Here is a 27,784-nt window from a genome sequence, read left to right as displayed (position 1 = left end):
AAATGAAAAGAGATAGAAGAAGGTTTCAGTCCATCCTTCCCCTGTCTACTTTTTTGTTTATTTCTTCTCCTGTCATTTGCTTGTAAGATCTGTTTTAGATCATACTCTTGCATAAGGGCCAAAACGTACAATTTAGATATAAGACTACTATCAATATGTTGATATTGGTTTGAATCTATACCAAGGATTTGCTAGTGAAGTTTTTTGAGTCCTTGCTGAGTTTCAGCTTACTGAGATTTAATGACAAACAGCAGTCACTCAAAGCAGACACAAAAAAAGCCTAAGACTGTTCTCCAACATTTTAGGGTGAAGCAGTAGCGCAACCCTGCAAGTGTCCCATATGTTGGCTCGGTCACAAAGCAGTTCGGGGAGAAAATCGACTCCTTCCAAGGAAACCTCACTCAGCAGCTCTGCTGCTCCTGCACAGCAACACATTCCCAGCCCAAATGGTGACACAGAAGGTGAAACCTCTAATCAGGCCATTACACAGCTCTGCACCATGTGCCTTGTGCCCATGGTCAGTCCAGATGACCAGGCTTAATCCAGTCTGATGTGTGTGCAAATACGAGGCCTTGTCTGCAAACCTTTGATCTGCTCCTTAAAGCGACTTGTGTGCTTTTGGGGCAGGATTAAATACAATTAATTTGAGCCATGCAGAAGTTATGCAATTCATCTAAGCCTTGACTCCCCCTGCAGTCACTGGGTAAGTGTTTTCAATTCTTTCCATTCAAAGACTAGTATTTAAAATTGATGGGATGATGACCCTTGGAAGTGTTTTTCTCTCTCTCCAGGGGCTATTGAGGCAGGTAGATGACGTATTTTATGCTACCTGCCTAACTTTTAGTCACTTAAAGATCAATCACTATTTGAGATATGAGCTAGAGTTTCATACATAAAATACAATTAAAGAAATGACAATAACATCAATGCTCAGATGCAAATTTATTTTGTGGACATGTAGAACTCAGGCTCATACTTAAGGAAATACACTTTGGAAAACAAATCCACCTATTCTGCCACCCATATAGCTGTCTGTGTTTAAAACTCAAAGAATGTTGTTAATTTGTTCTGTGCCTTTGATTTCTGTATGGAAATAACCACCTTTATGTATGCTTATCTGCTAGTCAATTTCATGTTCTGACAGCGAACAACTTCTGAGTATATTTGGATAGAAATTTATAGTTACATGGGGAGAAAACACACAGGGACAATATCACTTCCCAAAATATGCAATAACACTTTCATGCAAAACACTTCAAAGAAATGTACATGAAAAAAAAAGGAAAATTACCCTGAAGAAGTCAGCTAAGGGCTTCCCAACTGTGAGACTGTGCAAATTAAGATTTTTTATCCAGTTGCTTTTAAATGACTCTAAGGACCCAGTTATCTTTCTTTCTGTCTGAATTCCAGATTTGGGGCAGGCTCAAAAACAAAGACCCTCCACAAACGGCTCCCTCCGGTGCGAAGATGCAAGTCTCAGCCTGTCCTGGGAGCAGTTGCTCTTAAGTTAGAGTTTATAATTTTAAATTATAAACTCTAATAAATTTACTGCGTGCAGCAGCAGCAGGAGCATTATTTTGAAGATTGTCTCGAATGTGACTTTGTTAAAAAGCGCATCTTCAGTTTCTTGTTAATTGGGCTAGTAAAGATAAGAGAAAAATTCTGGTAACTCAGTGCCTAAGTTATAGAATACATAGTGCTGACCATAGTCCAACCTTAGTCAGTCCAGCCAACGGACCAGCTTGGATCCATCAAGACTCATGAGCCAAAGCATTAGCTCAAGAGAACTACTGAAGAACCTCTCCAGTGTCCTTGTATCCACTTTTTCCAGCACCATGTGTTCCAGGGGAGGATCTTTAATTGCCTATGGAATAGCAGGAATGTGAAGGTAGCTCAGGTCAGGCAATAATAAACCCCGCTAGGTCTGAGCTGGTTATGCAGTGGGTGTCACTGCATCGTATTTCATACTCCTTTGAATCCCAAGGATACGAGGCAGGGGCAGCTGGGCTGGTTCTACCTCGAGTTAGTTCAGGCTCAACAGGTTTTGTTAGCATGGACTGTAGGATACAATGAAGTGCTTGTGATGCTTCTGAGCATGAGCTGTCTCTAAGAAGCTGCATATATCTGTTCGGGCAATGCTTCTGAGAGAGTAAGTTATGACAAACCCAAACTTGAGCCAGTTTATATGGCCCTGTGTCCTTGACCTATGTAATTCTCAATCTGGATACAACATGTGGAAAAAACTGAGAGTTGCCTGAAATTTATTACTCAATTGCTTGTATACTTAAGAGCCTCTCCGTCCTTATTACTGATTACACTTGCGGTGATTTTTTTCCCTTAAAACTCCAGGAAGGACGAAAGATATTACCATGACTGGCAGTACAGTGACAGCATTATCGGTTGTGAAACCGAGCCCCCCTGCATCCCATAGGGAGTGCGTATGCAGGCACTTTCCGTAAAAGTGGTGCTCCTTATGGTTAGAAGTAACACACGTGCTTCCGAGCTGAACTTCCAGTAGGAATGCTTGGATGCTTGTGCTTGTCACATAAGACACTCTTTGGACGAAGAACAAAGTCTTACTTGGAAAAGCAAAAGAATTCCTAGAGATTCAAGGATACATTTCCAACAGCTTCATCTGAGCAGCTGCATCTCCGGCTTGGAACTCAGCTCTGACTTAGCTGTTTTCATGGCTCCAAGACTCTTGGATGCCTGATTTTGCAGTGACCTGGCTTCAATATGTTAGTTAAAAAGCAGATATGGAGCTCAGCTAAGATACCTTATAGTTACCTCATTGTAAACCTCAAGTTTAGGGGATTTATTTGAAAAACCTAAATCCTCCTTAAAGCCTCAAACTGAAGTTTCCCCCTTCTTGTAAAGTTGCAAAGTGGTCTTGGAAGTGTTGAATCTCACCAAGAATGTAAAACTACTTAACTAAAAATTTAGAACAGCAAGAATGACTATCATCAGGGCAGCTGACTATAGCTTTTACCAGAAGAGAGCCTGCAGCCTTCTCCAGGAATATCAGCAGTATTCATGTGCTTCACCAAATTGTAGAAATAAGCAGTCATGCAGCAGGAACAGATGCTCCTGACCACATGTGGGTGGCTAAACCTAAATGCCTGGGGACCTTTCAGATTAATTAGGGAGGAATCTAATGAATTTAAGCACATTCAGGATTAAGCAGTCGTGGAAAGCAAGCTGAACTTTTATCTAGGATCAAACCAGGGTTTAGGCACTAACGAACTAGCCTAAGCAGAGTTTGACATGCTTTTATCTTACTCCTAGCTATTAACCATATTCTGACTATTAGACTGAAGATCAGGAGAAAACTGGGAATCACCAATGCTGAGTCTTTCCTCAGTCTTCTTGCAGACCAGAAACATAATTCAATGTAGTGGCAATTCAGCAAACCTGCAAAATGAATTTTTCAGGCAAAATTTGAATGAATGATGTTACCTGTCCTCTCCTGCTCTTTTGAGATTTTTTTATTATGGTTCTCTGACCCTACTGTTCATGTGGTCAGAGTGAAGATGAATGAGGATAGCACTGGTGAACTCTCAAGAGATCATAGCAAAAAAATCCCCGAAAAAAATCCAAGGTCACTTCTACATCTTATGCATTATAGGAAGCAAGGAAGCATTTTCTGTAGCACTGGTGCTATCTTCTTTAACACAGCCGTACCGTGGTTCAGCTGCTGATAAAGCTCCTCTGTGCTGACTCGGGATGAGCTGCCTGCCTCTGCAGTGAGACAAATGCTCAAGTAGAGAATGTTAAAGTGAGCACATTCATATGTTCATGAAGTCATTCATGTCCCTGGACATTTCTTGACACTCATTTTGGTTCTTCATCCAGTTATAGCAGAGATCTATAGACTTCCCAAGTTCTTGCTTCTGCTGGAGATGTAAGCAGAGCTGTAGTTGTTAAGGAAAATTAATCACTGGCCTTCAGAAGAATTAATTGGGCTCATTTATCTATCAGGTATTTCAAAATCATTGCAGGTCTGGGTATGTAAAGACATGTTATCATCGCAACAGTGTTTTGAAAAATAATGGAGACTGGATGTTAGCTTTAGTGAAGTATGGATATGACTATGTAACTTTTGGTAGTTTCATGCTGTAGCATCTTCTACATGTCTTTTCTATCCATGCTAAACGCCTATCTTGTGATTGCTAAGGAAGGGAAGTACCTGGTGAAACAAAACAAAGCAAAACAAAACAAAAACATCAAAAAACAGCTAATTATTGAGATTCTCATCGAGGAAAAAAAAATCAAAAAATAGGACCAAAGAACAAATAAGGGCTACAAAGTTATTTTAACTTCTGATGTTGACATTTTTATACTCTTTCTGACAAGAGGTCTTTCAAGGAACGGCATTGTTTTTCTGCTCGGGAAATGTCATTTCCTGGAATCTTCTCCTCTAGAAGTAGCAATTCTTAGAAAGGACATTTGAGAACATACCAGTGTGTATCCCAGAGACAAGAACTGGCCTATTAAAGATTATATATACTGCCAGTCAGCAGCTGAGCAAGGTAGCCAGATCCTTGCAGGTGAGTGGTGAGACCAACAGAGAACCTGAGACTCCTCTGCTAGTATTTTGGATTTGTAAAGGTCAGAAATCAACCTTACTCTGTGCATTACGGGGGACAGAGACATAGCCCTGGCATGGGGAGCTCCTTCACAGGTAAGAGGCTGGTCTAACGCAAGTAGGTGGAGCAGGAACCTCACGGAGGTCAGCTGTCTGAGGACCTCCTGGCATTTATCACGTGCACTGTGAAGTTCAGGCAGAAGGCTGCAAATCTCAAAGATCAGAACAAACACAAAATCCTACTAGTCTCAGTATTAAGCCAGAGAAGCAAAAACACCAAATGAAGATTGACTTGCTGGGACCATGCGCAGGGCAGTGGCAAAGCCCCCATTTCTTGCGATCTAGTACATCTGCCCAACTCTGGTTTCCATACGCTTTGCATATATTATCAGCAGGAAAAGAGGACTAGAAGTGCCCTCTGAGACGAAAAATAGAGGGAGCAAGAGGAAATGCACAGACATCAGCAATTGGTGCAGAAGTGAGGACAAGAAGATATTTTGCCATGCTTGTGGTGCAAGAGCAAAAGGCACTATCAAAGCAGGGTGTGTGGATGGAGTGGATGGAGGAAAAGTGCCACTCACAAACTGATGAGTAATAGGCAGGACCTGCAAAAGGAGGATTTATAAAAGCAGAAAGAAGAACTGAGAAATGAGATTTTTTTTTTTATTTTTGACAGTAGTCTTTAAGGTAAGGAGGACCGACATAAAATGAGCATTGCTGCAAAGAGGGGGCAGGGAGAGACAACTCCAGTGACAGGTCTGAAATCTTTCCAGTCACATTTTTGAGGAATTTGGATGTTATCACAGTATTTAGAAACTATGGCAAAGGAGCTGTTTTGGGAGAAGTGAGTACACACACTCTTTTGATTACGGGAGATTGGGAGGTTTTTGTCTCCAGGTAGGCATGGGCAGAATGGCCATACTCAGCCCCTGCTCAAGGCTGGCCAAAAACAGCCTCTGGATTCAGAAATTACAGGTAATATAGATTATATTAGACAACTTCCAGCACTATGCTAAGAAGCTCTTGCCTCTTAGAAACAAGTCATAGTGGCCAGGTCAGGGTGTAAGCTGAATGACCATTTTTTATGTTCCTGCAAGTGCACACACTCCAAGATGCCAATTTCCTGCTATCATCTCATTTACAGTTCTCTCTTCAGGCTAGTCAATATTTCTGGAGAAGAGCCAAAAATTTGATTACCATTATAAGCAAGAGAAAATAAATATAGTGGTTCTGCCTAACCCAAAAGGCAAAGAAATTCTGTGATTCATCCTAATGTCTTTGAAAATATTTTGAAAAGAAATATATTCAATGCTTTGGAAATAAATGTATTGTGTGTATTGTCATTTTGAAGCTGCCACAGAATGTTAATGGTGACAAAATATTTGTGTTATACAGCCAGTATGTGAATATAAATATTTTTTTAGTGATTTTTCTACAGTTTTACAGGGTTTGAGAACTAAGTGAAATTAAGTGTATATGTAGGTCTGGTCGTCTGAAACCATAATAAAAATTGTTTTTTGGAATGGAAAAAAATCCAAACACACTAATTTGAGAGATCGTTTAGGCATTAAAATATTGCTGAATGGTACATTTTTATACTGGTTACACTTAAAAACTAGAGCATGATAAATGCATCCCAAGCCATTTTAGAAACATTGAAGTGCACACCACAAGCCTGGATATAACTTCATTCATGTGATTAATCCCATTTAGCTAACAGGAACTGGCATGTAGATAAAATTGATTCCACATGTAACTATTACCAAGACCATCTCCTAAGCAGAAACTACGTATGCCTCAGAAATTGCTTTGGGACTGCAACCTTAACCTGCCGAATACACTAATCATCATGTCCAGAGCTAGTCCTTGCAGAACCTGTTTTGCCTGCTTACCTGCAAAACAGGTCAAATATCACATCCAGATGTGACCAAGGTCTGAAGCATCCCGGTCTGCATTTCCCTACAAAATCATCCCTGATTTATGCCTGTCAGTGAAACATAGCTACTGTTAACAGCTCGAAGCAACACTACCTACCCAAGTGGTGCAAGAACCAAAAAATTATACTCTGTCCAAGTAAACTTGCAGCTGATAATTTATTTTGGTAAAACAGAATTAGTGGGATTGGAATTTGGCCAGGAGCCCCAGGTAAACATTCCTTTTAAAAATAGGAATTAGATATTATTCTAATGCATTTTTTAAGCTAGTCTCAAATGTCTATACTCTCCCTCTATGCCGAAAATATTTCACACACAGTTAAGTGTGGCAGCATAGATGCCATGCACACCAGTAGTAGCAAAGGAGAGCTTGTGATGACTTCAAAGCTGATCAAGAAGGTGAAATATGTGTGTCATTAGTCACACTGATCATTATTGGAGTATGCCAGAGAAGAGATACAAAACTGGCACCCTTGTAATAAGGTGTAATAAGGTGTAATAAAGCAAAATGGCAAGACTTGGTTGTGTTTCTGCACTTGGAAGTGAAAACCAATGAAAAATCATCAGTGACTTTTATTTTAGATCATTATTGTTTCAAGTTTGTGCTCTGTGTAGCTCACAATTTTTATGGTGGCTAGTTCTCCCTAGGGTCATTTTTTAAAATCAAAGGGTTGAATTTACAGCCCAATATGGATAACAGTTGTAGAGGCTCATGTTACCTTTTGAAACAAAATATAAACACCCTTTTTGCAGGTGTTCTTGAAAGATTTGCAAGTCTCAAGCAATTTCTCATGTCACTAACCTCTCCGCATGATTATATGGAAACCACGAAAAATGCCTACTTCCTAGTCTTTTGGGGCTTGGCAATCCCATCTGTTACATTTCACAATTCATCATGAAGAATATGAGTTGTACGCCAAGTTGTGGAAAGCAGTTATCGAAATACATAGCAAGAGGCCTCAGACAGAAGCAAATGTTGCATGACTGAGGGTCAGGCAGGGGATGTGACAGCTTCAGTAAGAGTCTGTCAGAGTGGAAGAAGTCTTGCCCATCTGCCAAGCATGGGAGATAACTGACATCTTGGATGGCGCAGGACGGAACGGGGCTCACAGCCACAGAGAGCAGAAATGCACAAAAAAAGCGACAGCTGGCATTTGCTAATGGCTGGTAATGATAAATAAGAGGTGGTAAGTACCGTGGCTAAAACACAGCCATTTTGGAAGCCTGGTGCTGAAATGCAAATTAATTTTAATACATTTTTTTTTTAAAAAAAGAAAAACTCAGTATAGAACACAGTCCTTAGAGTCAGAGTACTTTTCCATTGCTCCAGAATACTTCTTCTACACCCTCACACATGTAAAGTCTAAGCTGACACATGCTACCTTTTCAGCTGCTGATATCCTCACACCCAGGATAACCAGTGAGCTTTATACAGATTTAAAATAAAAAAGAGGGGAAGTGAATTCTTAAGACTTTTGGCTTTCTAGGAGATCTGTTGATGTACATGGCTAAAGTGGTTGAATACATTACTCAGATAAATTCAAAATACAAAATAAGCCAGAGCAAGTCAATAAATCCTGCTCTTCCACTGCATAACAATATCACCCTCTGAGGATGAATTACTTCCTATCTTATCAGTAATTAAGAAAGACAGTAAATGGCATTTCTTAAATTGCAGGACTAGATCACTTGAAACAAAGAATAACAAAATGAAAAGTTGAGGAGCAATCTGAAACATCTGCTCTTTTTTTTTTCTTCTGCAACAGAAATAATAACAGTGCCCCATCCCACCCCAAACATTGTGTTAATGCCTCAATGGGTTAATGGAGTGATCCAAAAAATTATAGACCTATTATCTTGAGATCAGTACCAGGCAAAATAATCAGGCAGGTGTACCTGACTCGATAGATAAATAATTAAAGAAAAGCAATGTAATTTAAGTGAATTGACACAGTATATGAAAAATAAAGCTAACAAGCTACCTATATAAAAAGGTGGCCGGTGGCTCTCAGAAGGACCTCCTCTTCAGTCCCCTGACCGGCTGCTCTGGTGGCACAGGCGGCAGGAGCTCTGCTGGCTTCAGCAGGACCGTGCTCTTTCGCTCCAGCAAAGAATCGCTCTCCCTCTGAGTAATTCCCTGCCTGTGTTGTTCTGAAAGTCTGCCTGGACCCATCCCAAGCCTGGAGTTTGAAAACAAAATTTCCATTACTTCAGAAATTCAGTCAAGTGGAGCTGGCCTTTTCACTGCTGCCAGCTTCTTGCCCAGTGCCACTGAAATCGAAGTAAATATTGTTATGCGAGTCAGGGGAGAACTGTACTAACCCTCTTGATCTTTGTGCTGCACGGCGCACTCTGCAGCAATAGTTAAAATGTGCAAGGCTCAAACAATGCAACAGTCAGATGCCTGGGGGAGAGTATTTAAAGTAAAGTACGAGTTCAGAGATCACATCCTTTGGGGGCTTCCAAAATACTCGATCAAGCTCAATCTCATAGTAATGCAAACAGTCCCAGGTGCCTCAAAGTGGCTGAGATGAACTAATGTTCAGCTATAGATTGCGGGCAACATAACATGACAAATAAAGTGTTTTCCTTTATTATGATTGCTAATGTATAAAGATTACACAGGACATTACCTCACAAAAAAAATGGTGAGCCAAAACCACTCATAATGACAGTGTATGTTTACTAAAGTGACATTCAGAGGACTCCAACATCAGCAAAGTGAAGGCTACATAAATTAATTGACTTATTTTTTTCTTTCCCCTGACCTGTGGGTCTCTATTGAGGTTTGTACGGCTGAAACAGCATAGCATGACAGGCCTATATTGCAGTCAAGATGCAGCAGTGCACTGTCTCAGGGCTTCCAGTTCATCATCATTTCTTGACTACAAGATATTTTCAATTGGGAATAGCTGGCAGACAGTACAGCATATGTCGATGGCAGAATGATCGTACTAATTTGTTGGCAATTCTGTTCAAGCTGTTCTTATTAAAGACCTGGTTCCTCATGTCCTTTTCCAAATAAGCATATATTTAAAGAATATAAAGTGTGCTAAGGATGAATCCAATCATGTTATAAATGTTGTAAGTAAAGAATAGGGAAGTCCTTTTAGTGTCTGCCCTGAGTTGAACCTGGTGATCAGTTCACGCCTGAGCATGTGAACCACACATCTACTGCAGCTGAGAACATTGATGTACGTCCTTCCTCCAGCTGGGGCAAAACTGGAGTGGCCCGGGACAAGCAAAAAGTAAGAAAGTGTACCAATATATCTGGACAAAGAAGGTGGAAATCCTTTGCGGTAACCTACAAAAGATGTGACTGACATACGAGATACATTACAAATGTCTCTCACAATGCAGATGTTACCAGCATGTTGAGATAGATGCCAGGTTTCCTGTTTTTTTCACCATGGCTCAGAAAGGAGGGGAATAAAACACAAATTTCACAGATCTGCTGACTCCAGGGCCTTGAGAAGTCTCCTCAAACTTGCATCCAGTTTCTGGATTAAAGCACATCGTTTAGCAATATTGTTGATCTTATTTAAGAGATTCTAAATCCACTGCCACTCTTGTTAAGATAATCTGTTGCTTAACTATCCTTACTGCCAGGAAAACGCATGTAATTTCAAGGTCAGCCTTGCCTAACTTTAACTTCAAGCTATTAGCTCTTGTTTAGCCTTTGCCAGCAAGGCTGGAAAGTGTCTCACCCTTAGCTCTCACCATACACACAACTAGCTTATGTGATGAATGACCCTTCCTCTTGTCTTCACTGATTTAGAAAGTTGTGCATCTTAAGCCTTAACAAAGGTTTCTTTCCCAATCCTTGGATCAATCTGAAGGCCCCATTTATAGTTACACTGGTATTTCCACATCCTTCTGGAAATGTGGACATCAGAGCAGGCTTGGTTATCACAGTAATCTTGTCAATGCTGCGTCGATGGGCAGGGCATTTCCAAGTCTTCAGGGGGATTATCCTTTCTATATCCCAGGATCACTGTCACTGCAATTCTCTGAGCTCCAAATTTTCTATGCTAATGCCAGAATCTTTCTTTGGGCCACAGACAACCTCATCTGACTTTAGATCCTGATTAGACTGAAGGGCTGGACTTTCTATAAAAGAAGAAATAAACATTGGTATCTCCAGAAAGTGTCTTGACTCAACTGTTTTTCCAAAGGGAACTCTTAAAGATGTCTGTCTCTCCCCATTGACCGTTAAAAGTTAGAGCTGTTACAGGTCTAACAGAAGCCATGGTATATCCAGTGTAAATCCTTTCTTCCATTGGGAAAAATAAATTTTTTTTGTGCCATTGTTTCGAGAGATACTGTCCTGAGTATACTTCTACTACCTTCCAATGAAAACACTAAAAGCTCTTAATTTGTTTTTCTCTGTAGTCCAATATTTTTACCCAATACTGTCAGAATAGTCAGCTAATAGCCACCTGTATCATCCCTTTCATTATTTTCAAACACCAGACCAGTACTAACAATATTCTAAAACTTGAGAAATCCTTCAGTTTTCCAGCTTTGCTAAAAGTTAGCCATAGGCCTTCAAAGACCAGCTTGGCTAACTTCTTTATGACTCTTGGCTGCAAGTTACCCGACAGATGCTGCCTTCCTTCCACTGCAGTTACAGAGGTATTTTTTTCTGTTCCTGCCACAACATTGTATGGAATGGACATAGCTTGCAGCATCTTTCCAAATAGAGAAGAAAAACAGCTGTTGAGCACATCTAACCTCCCTAGTTCACTATTCACAACTTCGCCATCTGCATATAGCTGGTCTTACTTGACCTATTTTTTTTTCCCATGAGTATTTCTTTTCTTGAGTTTGAACCTATTATCTCAGATGGGAATATTTTACCATTAGAATGATCTCTCTTCTGTGGGTTTTCTGAGTCATGTTACACATTTCACTATAAAAGACATATAAGACATAAGTTTTATTGAAGCCAGTATTCAGCAAAAAATGAGAGAAAAAAAGTATTTTCTGTTACTCTGTTTCTTATGGTTACACATAAGGCTAATGAACAGTCAGGGCCTAAATAAGCATAGTTTCCACTTCCCTCTGTTTCACAGGATAAAACAAAAAAGGAGTTACTACATTTCCATTTCTTTTTTTAGTACACTGATTTATTTCTTTAAAGTCTTATCTAGCATGTATCTGTCAATAATCAAAAACTCTTAATATACCGACAGAGATGTACAATGCAAGTCTCACAGCTGCTAGGATTTGGATATTTGCATGGGGCATCATATATCTACTGCAATAATGACAACTTTGCCTACTGCTTTCTCGCAACTAATTGTCATCTCAGAAGGGTTATAGATTTGTTTGGCAATTTTAAGAACAGGGGATAACTCTTCTGTCTTTTAACTCATTATAACAGGACTTTAGTAACCAAAGCTATATCATCTGAATTTTTGAGAAAACTATAACAACACTTCTGCATTTGTCCGCACACGGTCGGATGAGGAAGAAAAAATGCAGGAAGTGGAAACCAAAAGTTCCCACTAGATTTTATTTTTAAAAAATTATTTAATTAATCAAATTATTTAATAAATTTAACAATGTATTAAATAAATAACAGTTTTTTCCTCTTGAAATTTATAGTGTTCAGGATGTTTCTAAAAGCAAGAATTGAAGTTAGTTTTAATCCAGAATGCAATATTTCTGGGGGGGAAACATTGAACTTCCTTAGTAACAGAAACTGCATTTTGATAAGATCTCAAGTTTTGAAATAAAAATTGACTTGCATTTTGTGTACTACTGTGTATTCAAATCCTGGTATAAATATTGGGAAATTACATAGTTTTGAGCAATTTTTCACCAAGTTTAAAACCGGAGGTGCTAGACATTTCATGGAAGAACAGCAAAATATCTTCAATATTTGGATGTGGGTTTCCAACTTTTTTTCAGAGTAGCAACAAATGTTTTAGCATAACAGCTAATGAAATGTTGGCTTTCTGGCCTTCAGCTTGAGAATTTCTCAGAGAGGCAAAGCTTGCCCAGACTTTTCTGTGTGTTTGCCCAAATAAATGTAGTTAAATAGAACTGTTTAGATTGCTGTTTTTCCTGTTGCACTTGTTCTCTAGCCAGTAGTCCTACATAATAAATAGCATTTTGCATAGTGTTGCAAAATGGGACATCTGCATACAGTACTGCTTATTTTAACAGAGCAGAAAGTAAGTCCTATTGTTTTTCTGATTTCATTTGCTTGTAGCTGTCAGAATAAATAGTTAAAATGGATCAGTTGCCTAAAAATGACCATTTCTAGGTGGATTACTATAGCTTAAATAAATAAATTTGTGAATTTACGATGGCACAAAGGGTCAATGCGTCCAAGCAGAGCTTTTGATTGCCTCAGTTGCAAGCACAGGGGTCCGGGATCTGCCCCACTGAACTTGCAGATGCTTATGTGGAGAGTGTGAAAATGAGTGCATCAAGACTGCAATGGGCATCATGGACGTGCCTGTGGCCACGTGCATTGAAACCTCTGCATCAGGCCCCGCTGCTGTGTCGGCCTCTGCACCCCAGGGTGCTGAAGAGCCCCAAAACTGCTCAGACAAGAGCTTCAGGGCTTGCTCAGGCATGCCGGGGCTCAGGGAGCTCTCGGGTCAAACAGGAAGCAATCAGACAAGTTTAGTGAGCCTAGCAAGGCTAGGTTGAGCAGGTGTGGGATTTTGTTTGTGTTTTGGATCAGAGGCACCTAAGGTTCGTCTCGGTCCTGTTGGACTCCTCTGTCCTTTTGGTAGGGGGAGGTTACAACTGGGTCAGAGTCACTAATGCGAGCAGGATATTAAGTGTGTCACCGGGTGGAGAACTTAATCTTTCCATTAAACAATCTCAATAGTTAGGAAAAGGAAGCATACGGTAGATTTTTCTGGTATATTGGATGCTGTCGCCAGATTGAAGGTGGAAATAGCTAATGGGGACTGAGGACAGGCCTACATGAAGATAACTTTCAGATGTTTCTCTTTTACCTGTTTTCACACTCCTGATGTTGGTATATAAAACATATTTTAGGAATGCAGGCCTGGACTTTCAAGCCCAGATCCCTATTGATTAGATAGACAATTCTACTAAAAATCTCATTAATCCTTGATCGTGTTTATGAATCACTTCCAGTTTGCTCGGTTTGGAGAGGCTCCCTTTACAGGTGGGAACAAGTCAAAAATTTATTTGTTCAGGTCTTATTTTCTGTTGTCCTGTCAAAAATGTATACACCATTAATCTGCTGTCTGTTTTCTGAAAGATGGGAGGTGTATATGTGTCGCTTCCAACAGGCATTCAGCATTCACCTGCCAAAACCTTAAGATCTTTTCTCCATTCCTGTACCTGCACAGTCACGCAATGTCCTACCTTGAAAATAAAAGAAAAATAATATAATTCAAATAAAACAAACAGAGAAGTTGATATTCATCTAAGCTGACTACAGAGGAAAGTAATTAAAAGGCTGATTATTGTTCCTGTAATGCAGTTTTGAGCATCAGCACAATCTATTCTCCACCTTGTTTAACCAGCTATGCTCAAATAAATAAAATTCTGATTTTTTAATTATTTTGTTCAATGTTTCGTGTAGCAGCACTCTCTATGGTTACCTTGTGTGGGGGTATAGTACCTATTTATTTTGTATAGATTCTATTATTTATGATCTCACTCAGGTAGTAGAGTGAATTCAAACCAGTGGAAAGTATACAACCTTTCTACTCTAGCTGTTTACAGAGAAAAACCATGGCATATTTGAGGAACTTTTGTGTTTGCTAAATAACACTGTAGAGTTACTTTAATCCAGTCTGTAGAGAGCTGGCCTAGAACTGATTTTACAGATGTTGGCGGTGAAACTCCAGCTGACTCTAATGAAAGCAATTTGAGCAAGGGTAAGGACTTCTGGAAATGCCACCTTTGATTGCTGGAGTGGCTGCTTTTATGGGAGGAAAGGTTTCCCCTCCTGGAGCAGTCTGCCTCTCCACAACAGCTAATAAGAAAGACTGTCACAAGGACCACAGGAATTTCCTTGTGACATTGCAGTGACATTGGAGGCTCAGGCACGCTGCTCCAGGAAATCCTTGCCTCAAGCACTGCTGCAGTTCCATGCGACCGACCCACTGCTGTGCTAAAGACTCCATGTGCTTAAAGTTAAATATGGATTATCTGGGAGAGTTCTTTAAAGTAATTTTAGATTTTAGTGTAGTAAAACAGTGAGAAGTCTTAACCAAGGCTTTTTTATACACTGAAGAGAGTATCACTGTATGATTGCTTTACCCTCATATTCTTGTGCTGCCACTCCTGGAAGGATAAAACCAGATGACCACAAGGGCTGTTTGGTCTGGCCATCATTATGTTCTTCACTGCATCATTTATAAGTCTCTGTTTGCTTTTCAGGCTCTTTGAAAGACAGCATGATTGCTCTTCCTTGTAAAGGATTTCAAAAACTGCAATTTCACTATTAGAGGAAAAAGAAGAAGGAAAAAAAAACAAGGAACCTCTAAAGCTGGTGCTCAATCGCGTCGTGCTGGCTTGCTTCCACAGAACCTCACTGGCTCTGCTGAGTGAAGCACATTGCTGCGTTGGTAATGCTTGTGACAATGCCATTTATGAGCTTCTTTGACTGCAATTTGTAAGCTAGGCATCTGAAGCACAGAAAGACTTCCCTCCCAGATTAGATGCTTGCACTTAGCTGCAATACTAAGAGAGATGCCTATGAGACATGGTTAATTTTTCCATACTATCAGTTATAAGCATTCTTGATGTCAATGTCTTCATCCTCAGTGACTTTCTCAATTGGGATGATAACTTTATGCTTACTCCAGGTAAAGTCTCCTGCAAGACTCTGAACAGCGTTTTAAATATGGGCAAGTAGATGGACCATGTGGAACTGGCAGCTGTGAAACTGGGCCTGCAGGACACTCCTTCCACTTTTGGTACGAAAGCTGGCAACCGGGTTGGATATCCTTGAATGTCTCTAATGGTACAAGATATCTGTGTTTAGGCAAATGAACTGGGACCAAAATGTCTCATCATTTTTCTTTCCCACAATCACTTGCTGACAAGTGGTATTTCAGCCCAGGGAGAGCTCTAAAGAGCTTTCTGCCCATCAAGGGTAACTAATGAGTTTTACTCTGGATTGCACAGGAAAAGAAAACAAAACCTCTCAGCTCTGTGGTCTTCTCATACTGTATAGGGCTTTCCATGCACTGATTCCCAACTCTTAGCAGACCCTTAGCCTTCAATAAAGTTAGATAAACTGGAAAGATCTTAAAAAAGCATAGAGAAACATGATTATGAAGGTCCAGGCCATTAAGATGCAACTAGGAGTTGCCCTAGTACACCAAGGCTAGGGCTAGTAAATACTAAAAATGCTCATGCTGGCTAGTATGGGACACTTCATGTCTACACTGTTAAATCCTATTGCTCTCCCAAATAGGATAGCAGCACCCAGATGCAGGTTGGGAATGTTCCCTGGGGCATGTTACCCCTTGGGACATGTCGAGTGTTGTTTTGAAGAAAGCTAGTTGGCAAGGGGCAAAACCAGGCCAGAGGCCCCTGCAAAACATTAACACTATAGGCCATTTCCCTGCAGTGTTCATGAACGCTCCCCACTGCTGTGTAATTTACTAATATATATGTTTACAGAGTAGCCCATCCTAGCACCAGAAGATGCTACAGTCCTCCCACTTTCCTCTTCAGTCTCCTGGAACTAACGTTCTTTCTCCTTCTCAGCTCACGGAGCTCCTCTCCCAGCTGCTGCTTGCCATGGTCAGGAGGCAGGATGTGATGAAAATGATGCTACCTCTCTCTAAGGAGAAACTGAAGTGTACTCCCAGGCTAGGGCTGGTGGTGTCATCTCATTGGTAGGAGTTTTCGAAGGCCTGGTCTATTATCACCTTTGGGAACAGTCATTTTGCTTCTCAGGAGACCTTTGGGCATGCTTCACGGAAGTTTGAAACTAGGGACAAGCAAGACAGGCTTTGGCTCCTACTGAGAAAGTAAAAAAAGCCACAAAACAATTTGGGAGGCGTGAGGTAGAATCTAACACACATAGGAGTAGCTGAGGTCAAACCAACTGCAGGGACAGTCAGGAGAGATAGATATCCAAAGGATCACAGCGTCTAGGTGTTACACACTTATGGAGAAGCCACTGGTCATTCTGATCATTCATCCTGACTATGGCTTTGAGACCTGTAACTGAACAGACAGTTGCACAAGCTAAACCAAAATTACCCTTATCTCCCACTAGCCTCCCTGACCGTGAAATCTCAAGGATCCTCAAGGACAAAAAGGACCCTGCTCTCAAAAGATTTCCTTACTCCTCTCCCGCTGCCCAAAGTTCAAGAAAAGTGTATGTGGGCTTGATGCCTTTTGCACTATCTATCTGCTTTGTTTGCAGGCTGCCCATGCGACCTGGCTTGCCCATGAATAATATAAGGACTTCTCATTCATCACAGTTCTAACCATGGCTTAGGGACACACGGTGTCAGGGATGCGTGAGCTGCCATTTTCAACCACCCAGATATAGTCATTTACTGCACATAATATCAGGACAGTAGTCTAGCGTGGGGATGAGAGGACCCAATGACAAACATTTGGGTGCCCGAAGAAGCCCAAACACCTGAAATAGGGCAAGTGAAACCCAGTTCGAATATAGCATCTTCTCATAAGAGGGACACAAGTGCTGTCAGCTTCTCTGATTGAGTGTAGATACGGTGCTGGCAGAAGGATAAATGGGTCAATGTTATTCTTTGGAAAATGGGTCATCACTGGCAGCATTTCACCAGGCTTTTGTTTATCACTGTCTTCTCAGTTTTCAGTGGCATTAATGTAGTTACACCTTCTCCTTTCTTGTGGTTGTCTTTCATCCTTCCTACTCTGCAGAAAGTCCATCTCTCCACATCAGTAATACCCACAACTAGAACCAAATTTGTGAAGAAGCAACATGAAAATGAGCACCTGCAGTATCTTTTTTGAGTAGTTTTCTTACAGTGAATTTCTCTTCCACACAAATTCCATTCTGTTATGACGTTATCATCTGAAACAGTATCAAAATGTTACTGAAATCCAGATATATAAAATGTAAATTCTTTTTGACTATCAGGTACTTCTGACATTGTAGGTTGGGTAAATGCTTAGAAAAAAAAATGCTTTTGAATAACTTGTTTTCCAGATTTCTTCCCAAAATGTTTCTAACATCTATTTTACTACATTCTAAAATGCATGTGCATTTTCACAGATAATCCCTGTAATCTTACATTAGAATTATTGTGTTTGATTTTTTTTTCCTTTTTAAAATAATCTAAATACTTATTTCCTTTTGCCTGTCCTTAAGTCTCCAGAGTCCCTACATTAAGTCAAGTTTAAACTGTTTGACTCTGTATTTCAGTGCCCTGATGTATCAGCAGTGAGTTCTTCCGAAGTTATTTAACTACTTCTCAGTAAGTAACTCAAAAATTACTTAGCAGTGTCTCATAGGTTATTTACTTAAGGATTTTTTTTTGCTGCCCATTGCTATAGCATTTGTTCAGAAGTTGCCTGACAGAAGCACCAAGACATATAAACCCGCATTGTACTTTTTTCTGAACATGTACGTAAGAGGGTGGGTAATGGCGACAAAACAAGGGATTCACAGAAAAGATTTCAAGTCATGCTCCAGAACTGCTTCAAGTCTCTGTCCTGCTGAAATCTGCCTCCACTCTGTGCAACTTAAATGCACATGTGGTTATGTGAGCTGAGATCTGACCTAGATCTGATGCTAAGCGCCTGATTCCCTTTTGTACTGCTGGCTGCAGAAGCCTTGTATCATCACCACTGCAACAGCCAACTACTATGTCTTTTTCTTTGAACAGGTTCATAGTCTTGGGTGTTTCTGTTGGTGTGATAACACAGGCTTTTGAGGAGCTGTTGCGAGTGGGTATGGTGTTTGCCTTCTGTCTAGCTTTCAGTTGAATGTTGGTTAAGAGATTCCCAGCGGAAGAAACTTCTGATATATTGTTTCTGCTGTATAAATGGGAGAAAAAGATGTTATTCTGGAGAAGAAAATGACAGGTTCTTCAGCCTGTCTTCTTCAACCTTCAACACTGACTTCAGATGAAAGAGCACTTGCATGGTCTACTGCATACTGCTGCGTGGTGAAGCAACAGTACCTAACAGGGGAAAGTCTGGCATGGAAGGTACATTAATAGGTAAGAATGTACCTTAGGTTCTTCGGTGTGAGAAAAGACCTTGCTAGGGTATAGAAAAATGCAGAAAGATTTACAACTAATACTTTGAAACCTTAAGTATGTAGGCCTGAATGTTCTCATAAAAGTCTCCGCATTAATTTTATCACAAACACATCTACTCTTTCATAACTTTACATTAAGTCACGTACAAAGACTCATCAAATAGAAGTGAAGAGTCTTCTGGCAAAAAAATATCCTTAAAATGTTTACCTACTCATAACTAATAGCTTTTGATTGTTCCTTAGTAAGCTTGGAAGCCATTATAGAAAGCGCAATTAAGAGTCTTGACATTTACTGTTCATTCCAGTACAAATTTACTAATGGATACAATTCCATTCCTTTTTGCACCACACAATGCCACAAATTCAGTTCAGAGTAATGCAGACTTCCAAGGGTGAGCTGGGAATAATTACATAGAAGGTCAAAAGCCTCTTGCCCTGCAAAAGTACCATTTCTGACAGGCTTGCTAGTTTGTTTAAATAGAACATTGGAAAAGATCTCAAGGATCTTTCATAAAGCACAGAATCTCCATCATAAAGAAAGACATACCTCATTTTCAATTTTTTTTTTTTTACTTCCTAAGGGAAAAGCTGATGTGGAAGGTCACTAAGAGGGATGGGCCTTTAATATAGAGGTGCAACTACAGTTCTGGTTATTGTGAGCTGCAGCTCTATATTCAAAGTGGGACTTCATTATCACACTTGAAACTAACAGTAGGCTGAACATCAAGTCATCTGCAAAGAGGCTGCATAGCTGTCTTTCTTTAAACTAGTCTCCATGCATGAATGACATGATACTTTTGTAATGGAAGGTTGGTAGTGATGATTTAGAAATGCAGACATTTCTTCAGTCATTTTTCAGTGAAAAGGAGTGGGAGATGTTGATTAGGACATGCTAACCATGTAAAGCAGACTTGTATAGAGGTGTGGGAACATGTATATGTACATTTCTCCACAGTTTATTGTTTCATAAAAAAGTTTTCCTTCCTCTTCCCTCCCTCCACATAACAATTCTTGCTGAACAAAGTATTAGTTCAGTGTAGATACGGATGTCAACATCTTGACTGATAAGAAAATGCTTCTAAGAAAAGACCACAGTTAATTTGTCTTTATTTGAAGAGTGAAGACCTGCAGCCTCCATTCCAGGTTCATATGGAGGTTCTTCTGGTTCTCTAGGACAGCCTGAGATGTACAGACTTGCTGCAGGATCAGGAATACAGATATAAAGGATATAAGAGCAGGCAATAGGCAGACAGATCTTGCTGTGGTGAAAGCAGTCTATAGGATCAAGTATATTCCTCAATACGAACAGTGGCATTACTCTTTTATTTTTTATTTATTCTGAATATTTGGAGCACTCACAGACCTTAACCCAAAAAGCAGTGCAATTCCCTGATTTTAGAAAGAAATGTTTTGAGAACTCCTGAAGTACTTAAGCTTTGAAAGAAAAACAAGTAGAAACTTTTGCCAGTATGCTGCAAACCTGCCAAGAACTCCACATTTGTTATTAGTTATAATTATCAGAGAGGCAAGTTGGCAAAAAGCCTGAACAAAGAGGTGGGTCTTCAGTCCTTTGCTGAACATGGGTAAGCTCAGGTTTAAGAGTGTTTCTAACAGGAGGAAGAGCCGCTAAGGTAGCAATTATCTGTCCTCCAGAAGAGCACACCCAGACTTCCCCGTTTCCCCATTGCCGAAGCTCTCTGGAAGAGCATTGGTGGCATGGGAAAGACAGTGCTGACTAACTGGTCTTTGTGGCTCATGTGATGATTGCCACACTAAATTTCATCTGGCAATGAAGCATCATATTCTCTCTCTGTCCCATTTTACTCCAAAGATTTGCAGTCCCCTTGACTCAGTCCCACATACCGTGTGCAGCCCATCTAGTCCATATCGGATGAGGATGACGGCAATTAGATCTACATGCAGAAAAAGCAGACCATCTGCTCAGTGATGATGAGATCATCATTGTTTTGCTGCAATAATCTCCCACTTGCAGCATGTGTCACAAGCAAGAACCGTTTGGCCTGTAAATCAACAGGTTTGATCTTGTCTCTGGATCGTTCCTGAATAGGTTGCTGAAAGGCTCTCTAAAGCACCTCCACCTTTTAAACGGACTCCACCCTCTTTACTCACACTGGGTTATGAGGAAGTTGCTGCCTTTTTATTTGTTGCTTAAACTGACCTGTTAAAGATCAGAGGTGTATTTTATGCACTACATAAACTGTGGGGCTTCTTTCAAGTCTCACAGCAAAAGAGTGCTTCAGGTATGAATGTGCTACCTGTGAGACATGGCAGAGGAAGCAGATTACGTTTGTTCCAGGATACAAAACGTGCACTTAAATAGGGGGTCTCAGCTGCGTTCGGCAGTGCTGACACATGATCTGTTACAAATTTTAGTTCCAAAGAGAGAAATCATCCACTTGTATTTCCAAGCACATCTGAATCAAATCCACAAGTTAGACCCGTGACAGTTTTGGATCCAGTGAAGTCTTACGGACGGGTTGATTGGTGTAAGCCACATTTTTGGGAAGGACTATTCGTGAGCATACACATTTCCACATGCATTTCCACACAGCAGGTCAAGTGAGTTATCTTTCAGCCACTCATGTCAGACCTTGACACTGTGTCACTTGTGCTTCCAGAGCACTGGCCTGTGATGGAGATGTTTCTTTGGTATGGTGTTTGCTTTGGCTGCTGCAGTGAATGTGTTTTGGAACTGTAGGTGCATGCCTGGAGAGCAAAACCTTGCTTAATTCCAATTCCACAAGTCATTTTTATTTAAATAAAGATGCCACAGCTTTTGCCTTTTTTCCCAGCTAGTCATGTAAGTGCGTGCTCTGAATTCTTTGGATGGGGGATGCGGCATTGGCAGACACAGCCGTGAATCCATGAGAGGCTTGTAGACCTTCCCACCTCCTGTCCACGTGAGCTCCTCACATGCAGCCTGTGAAAGTCTGTCTGTCCAGGTAAAACTGGCCTGACCTCCTCAAGGTACCCAGACAGCTTACTAACACGCTGAACATGCCTGAACACAGACAGTACTAAAGTGCTTCAAATCAAGCCTTCCATTGCATCTACTCTGCGGCCTCCTAGATGGTCAAGAATGGATTTGGCTTTGGGATGACCTCAGGTAACCCTCAAGATATGGTGCTGATATACTACTATATGTCCGTACAGCTGCATGTTCTTGCCAACCCAAATCTCCCTTGGCCTCTGCAGTGGAAATTAGAAGTAGGTGCGCCAACATGTATTGGTAGAGAAATGCACCCGTAATCCATGAATGTTTGCTTTATAAAAACTGAAGTATTGTAAAAGCCATTCCTTTATGCAATGCAGTCTACAGATTATGGACTCAAGAGACAAGGCATGGATTAAGTGCATTACCACACAATGGACACATGTCGGTTTGATTTTTATCACTGTCAAACAAGCATTGAGAAAGAGTCATAAGAAAAATATTTATAGTAATAAATCCCTCTAGTGACATCTTAACATGATAACATTCAGACTGAACATTCAAAAAACTAAACGTATATAAAGTGAGTCAGGTATTCCAGGTAACCCACGACATATTGTAGAATAGTTACACCAACATTTCTGGCTAGCTAATAAAAGCTGCTGGAGCAAAGGCACTTCATGTGGTTTGGAGAAGAAACTAGAAACCTCTGAGTTAGCTGCATGGTAATCACAGTGCAGTAAGTACAGACAACTTTTCTTACCATTAATGACATGATCTATCCCAGTAAACATCTTTCAAAATGTAATGAGCACAAATCATAGCTGCTTTCATATGTCCTGCAACAAGGTAGGTACTGTTCTCCAGCCTCACATAACCATGGAAATATCATCACTGCAGTAGTTTGCCTCCCTCTGGATTTTTCCCCTTTACATGCTTATGTTGACAGTTTGCTTTGCTTTACTTTAGTCACTAATGTGGTTAAAATTTGTAACCCTCTTGATGACTGCCACGGTTGCAGAGCACATCCCTTTCAACAGGTTCCTGTTTCCTGGCGGTAACACAATGTCTCTGATTCACAGGCTGTGGGATAGCGGCGATGCAGTGACTGCAGGTCACCGTCCCGTGGCACCGGGATCAAGCTGCGAGCTGGTGCAAGCCGGGAAATTACCATGGAGTGGAAAATACCATCCTTGACTTTGGCTTTTGAGGTTGAGTTTCTTTGTCACTCTTTTTTCTCTTTCATTGCATTTCAGGAACTAGGAGAGGAATGCAAGTGTTTCTGTATCTCACTCTATAATTTAACATAAGACTAATATTTTCTCTGGCAGCTTTTCTAGCTTGTATAGATGATTTCTTATTCCTTTCTCTCTTCTTACCCCTTTCCTCTGAAATTAACTGCAATATTTTGAAAAGCAGTGCTATTTGACTGCAGAGACCTTTCTAGCATTAAATAAATTAGACATGGGTGAATATGGCAAATATCTTTGACAAATGTGACTTCTTTTTTTTTTTTTTAGATAAAAACAGCATCTCAAGATTGTTTTACCAAAAATGTGATAATTTGAGTTGACTGAAAAGAAGGAGAGATTTTTTGAGAATTTTTTTTAAAAGAGAGTTTTGAAGAGAGAGTAGAGAAAGAGGGAAAAGTCTCCTTTTGGTGCTGTATTTTGACAAAATAACATATACTTTCTAAATTAAAAAAAAAATGTAGTTTTAGGATCCTAAGATAGCTTTGGCATCCGTTTAAAATTTTTGATTATATCCTCATTCTCCTCCATGAGTCCAGTCAATCATTCCCTGTCAAGTATCCTTATTCTTCCTATCATTCGCAATAGCCAGGAGGCCTACGAGGCAGTTCAGCAAGAAGGAAATGTAGGCGCAGCAGGAATGACGTTGTCCACTGGCTCAGCTGGTAGAAACACTCCCGTTGCAATTTCCATACGGCACTGTGACACTTCTCCCATAAAGAAAATGAGATTTTCCAGACAAAATTTTGCTGTTTGGAGAAAAAGTTGTGCTTTTGCAATAATAAAAATAGTGATAGTAGTAGTAATCATGATTTATGGGCAATAAATCCCATTTTCTGATAAGCTCTACCATTCACATCTTTGTGAATCTTTACTTATACAGAGAAGATGAGCCTGACATGAACAGTGAATAATTCAGAAATTTACACAGGAGGCCTGGTTTTAGTAACTCTTTACACCACTGAACCAGGAATATCTTGTGTGATATATAGAGAGTTTATCTTCCTTCCTTGATAAAATTAGGCTTCTGGAATAGCCACTTAATGCCTTTGTGAAGGCATATGCATCTACTGTGAATTAAAAATACTGAATGACTGCAACTTACTGCTCATACGCTTTCTTTTTTTTTTTTTTTTTTTTTTTTTTGCTTCCATCCAGTGCCATGATCTTTTTGGTTGTTAAATCATATTCAAATAATGCTGCTGTGTTTCTTCTGACTGAGTGAAGTGTAAATATCGGTCAAAGCTTCTACCAGCTTAAAATATCAGAAACTGAAAATGGTGCTGCCAAAAAGATGGATGTTTATATATTGCTCAGTACTTCCCTGTTTTTCTCTTTTGTGTTTATCAGTGCATTATTTTTTTCCTTGTTGCACCAGTGTATTTTTATTATTTAAGCAAATTTTCATGGTTGAGGTAAGTAATGTGATTATCCCTTGCTAGCTGGCACACTGCCACCCCTTTCATGTTCACAAGAGAGTCAGCTCTGAATTATAAGGATGCAATGTCCCACGTGGATTTAGTGGTCACATCATAAATCCTCACTCTCATGAAGACACTAATACGTGCTGCGGCCAGTAATTTGCTGACACCATTGAGAGCACAAAGAAAGATGTCTTTCTTGGAAGAGGAGTGTGGAAGCCAAAGCTACTATGAAAAAAAACACCAGCCAGGTGAACCTCTTTTGAAATACGCCTGTTAAGTGCCAAGCAATACACCTACAAAAAGAACAATGCTTTGCTGTGCTCATAACATGCTTTCCAATTCATGGCCAACTGAATACAAAAAGGTAAAAAAAGTGTATTTGAGGAATTTAGCAACAGTTTGTTAGTTATTTCAGCTTAGCTAAAGTGATTCTGGAGTAGCTTGGGGATCCCTGTGTCATAAGCTTATGGGTCGGGTAGAGCCTGACAGAAGAAACAAAATAAGACCCTGTTGAGCCAGCTGCTTTTATCAGCATCTTTGTTTACCTTGCTCCAAAGGGGAGTCATGCCTGTCCCACTCTGGCTCCTGATCCTCATTTAGTATCACTGCCACAAAGCTGTGAGTGAAAAGGGATTAAAAGTTTGCATGTCTCCATTGCAAACTGGATGCATCTAGGATGAATATGAGCATATAGCGAGCAGGGTCTCAGCTTGCTCAGTACTGCTGGAAGGGAGGTCCACAGACCCCCAGCCTCGACCCAAGTGTCATGCATGCTCCACATTTCACCACCTCCACCTAGGAGCTACTTAGCTTTGGAGACAGAGGCCGGGGAACGTGTCTCAAGTTTTCCAAAAATGAGCCCTCTCTCCAGACCTGCATGGTAGGAACATGACAAGGGTGAAAGACAGGAGTCCCACCCTTTCCTGGCAAGAGACAATTGTGGGAGGAGGTCTGGCCATATCTTGTCAATGTGATGCATGGCAATCCTGACCATCCCTTCTGCCTTTCTCTCTAGCCATTACCCCTCCATCCCATCTAAGTTTTTAAAATATAGATTCAAGTCACATTGCAGCATGCGTTCAGCCAACACTAGTTGGCCCTTAAACTGACTCCCTTAAACCTACCCTCAAAACAGGGTCTCCTGTGCCACTGTTGCTTGGGAGACCTTTCTTCTGGGACTTTACAAACTCTCTTACGCTCTTTTTCACAATATTTAGCAGGTCTCACATTTCTGTCATGTATCTCTGACATCAGGTCTTCCTTTCCTGTACTAAAATTTCACATAGTTGCCTTAAAGGTGGCACATGCTTAATCTCACAACAATACAGCGATGCTGAAGACTGCAGATTTTCCCTCATGAAGCGCATGTGGCTCTTGGGCAGTGATATGGGATTTTTTTATGTAATAAAATTATGATTTTAATTACTCAACTTATCCCAAGATGTCAAGTAGGATTATCAGTATCCAGATACAGATCTTCATTTTAGAATCCGTACTTTGAACGTGGCTTAATACAACAATGTTGGAACAATGTGTTCCTTCTCTGAGCTTTCTCTGTTGTTGGGCAATTTCAATTTGGTATTTTCTCTGTGGCCCAAAGAATGATAATTCCTGCCTCCATCTTAAATGTAAGCTGAGTCTCGCAATGTCACATGATTTCAGTAGCTGTGACTTTGCAAGCAAGTCAAAATACCTGCCCTCTACTGTGCAAAATGTAGATGCAAAACTCCGCATATAAAATACACTTTATATTAGCTTGACAATGAATATGTTTGTGAATTGTGTCAAACAGAGCTAGGCTTCCTTATGCCATATGGTATGGGGTTTTTTTAATAGTACTGATTCTCATCTCATTTACTTGAAAGCCTTCAAACTTCCTGTGTGTGTAACATACCTGACATGCTAGCTCACAGCTCAATCCAGATTATACCTGCTTTAAGCACTCTACATAAGTTTATATCCAATTTTTATCTATTTCAAGTTTGCTGCGATCTGTCAGCATTTCCCCTTCATTCATAGCTGGCAAAGCACTGCTATGACACTTGTAAATGTTGCCAGATGAATCAGTGGCATGAGTTTGGTGCATAATTCAGACCTTCAGGTTTTCGAGTCCTCTGAAGCGGCAGTCAGCATTGGAGCCAAGGTTTAATATCATTAGTGTATTAATTTATGTCAGTGGTTGAGTCCCTTTTTTTAACCATATTTCACAGAAAATCTCCTACTGCTAGCGAGTGATCAAACATGACAAGTTTTCTTTTGGCTATGGCCTGTGATACAGGCTACTTAACGCCAGTATTCCTTTCCAAAATGGAAACTGCGATTCTTGGTGGAATAATGGAGCTTCTGTTTCTCTGCCACTGTCAGAAATGGAAATTCAGAGCAATCTTTTCATCAGTCTGAGATGCCAGATCAGATTAAAAGCCACAATGCTGAGAGGAGGCATCTGATGCACTGTTTTGAACAGTCCTTAGCGCCTTAGGTCCACCACTTTGCAATAGCACATCAACCTTCCTCTTACTCTCCCCATTAGAGCAGCTGCCTAAATGTGAAATAATTAGCTGAGGTTGAGATCTTCTGGAAACTGCTCTGCTAGAAGAAATTCACCTCTGTTATAGGACTGTCCAGGTAACAGAATTACCTCAAAGAAGAAAGTGCATTGGCATAGGTTCAAACTCACGGGGTGCAATCAGACTGCCTCTTCAATGCAGAAATGAGTCACTGACACCTCTCTGTTGAGGAGAATAGTGACGTTCAGTCCAGTTCCTGCTACCCCCAGTTGCCAGGCTCAGGCTTTTCAACGGGGAGTAGTAGTCACAACATATCCGCTATGTAGATTAGCTGGGGTAATTAGCATTGGCATGGCTCTCCATTGGGTGGAGAAGCAGCCGGGATCTGGCAGCCTGAGAGCTGGTTCTCACTCCCTCTTGGCTCTCCTGGTCCTGGACATCAAGGTCGTGATAACACTAAGGTTGGTGCGAGTAACAGAGTCCATTGTGTCCTACAGTCTGAGGAATCAATTGCTATCCAGCTTAAATCCAGCCTTGTTACTAAACCTTCTCTACATCTCACACACACACGGAGCGCCTGGTATGAAGTGCATTGTTGTCATAATGAAATCATGGGGAATCAGATGGAAAAATGTGTGTTTGAGCACTTAAAGCTAGACTTGTACACCACAAAACAGACTTCACAAGTAGAGGTCAAGGTGGCACCAATTAAGACAAGATTATGTTTAATGGAGAGTCACCTGGATTGAATTAAGTGTATTTTCTTGGACCTAGCAGGCTGAAATCAAGATAAACAAGCTGCTCTAGAATTCCTAGTTGACTTTCTAATAGCTATGACCAAATTTGAATTTCAAGTCTTCAGAGCCCCCGAATCATCTTTTATATAAGAATGCACATTGCTACTAGGGAGGTCT

The sequence above is a fragment of the Tinamus guttatus genome, unplaced genomic scaffold (genome assembly GCF_059628265.1).
Source record: "Tinamus guttatus ecotype Peru unplaced genomic scaffold, ASM5962826v1 Tinamus_guttatus_pri_ptg000058l, whole genome shotgun sequence".
Classification (NCBI taxonomy): Eukaryota; Metazoa; Chordata; class Aves; order Tinamiformes; family Tinamidae; genus Tinamus; species Tinamus guttatus.
This window is presented reverse-complemented; position numbering follows the sequence as displayed.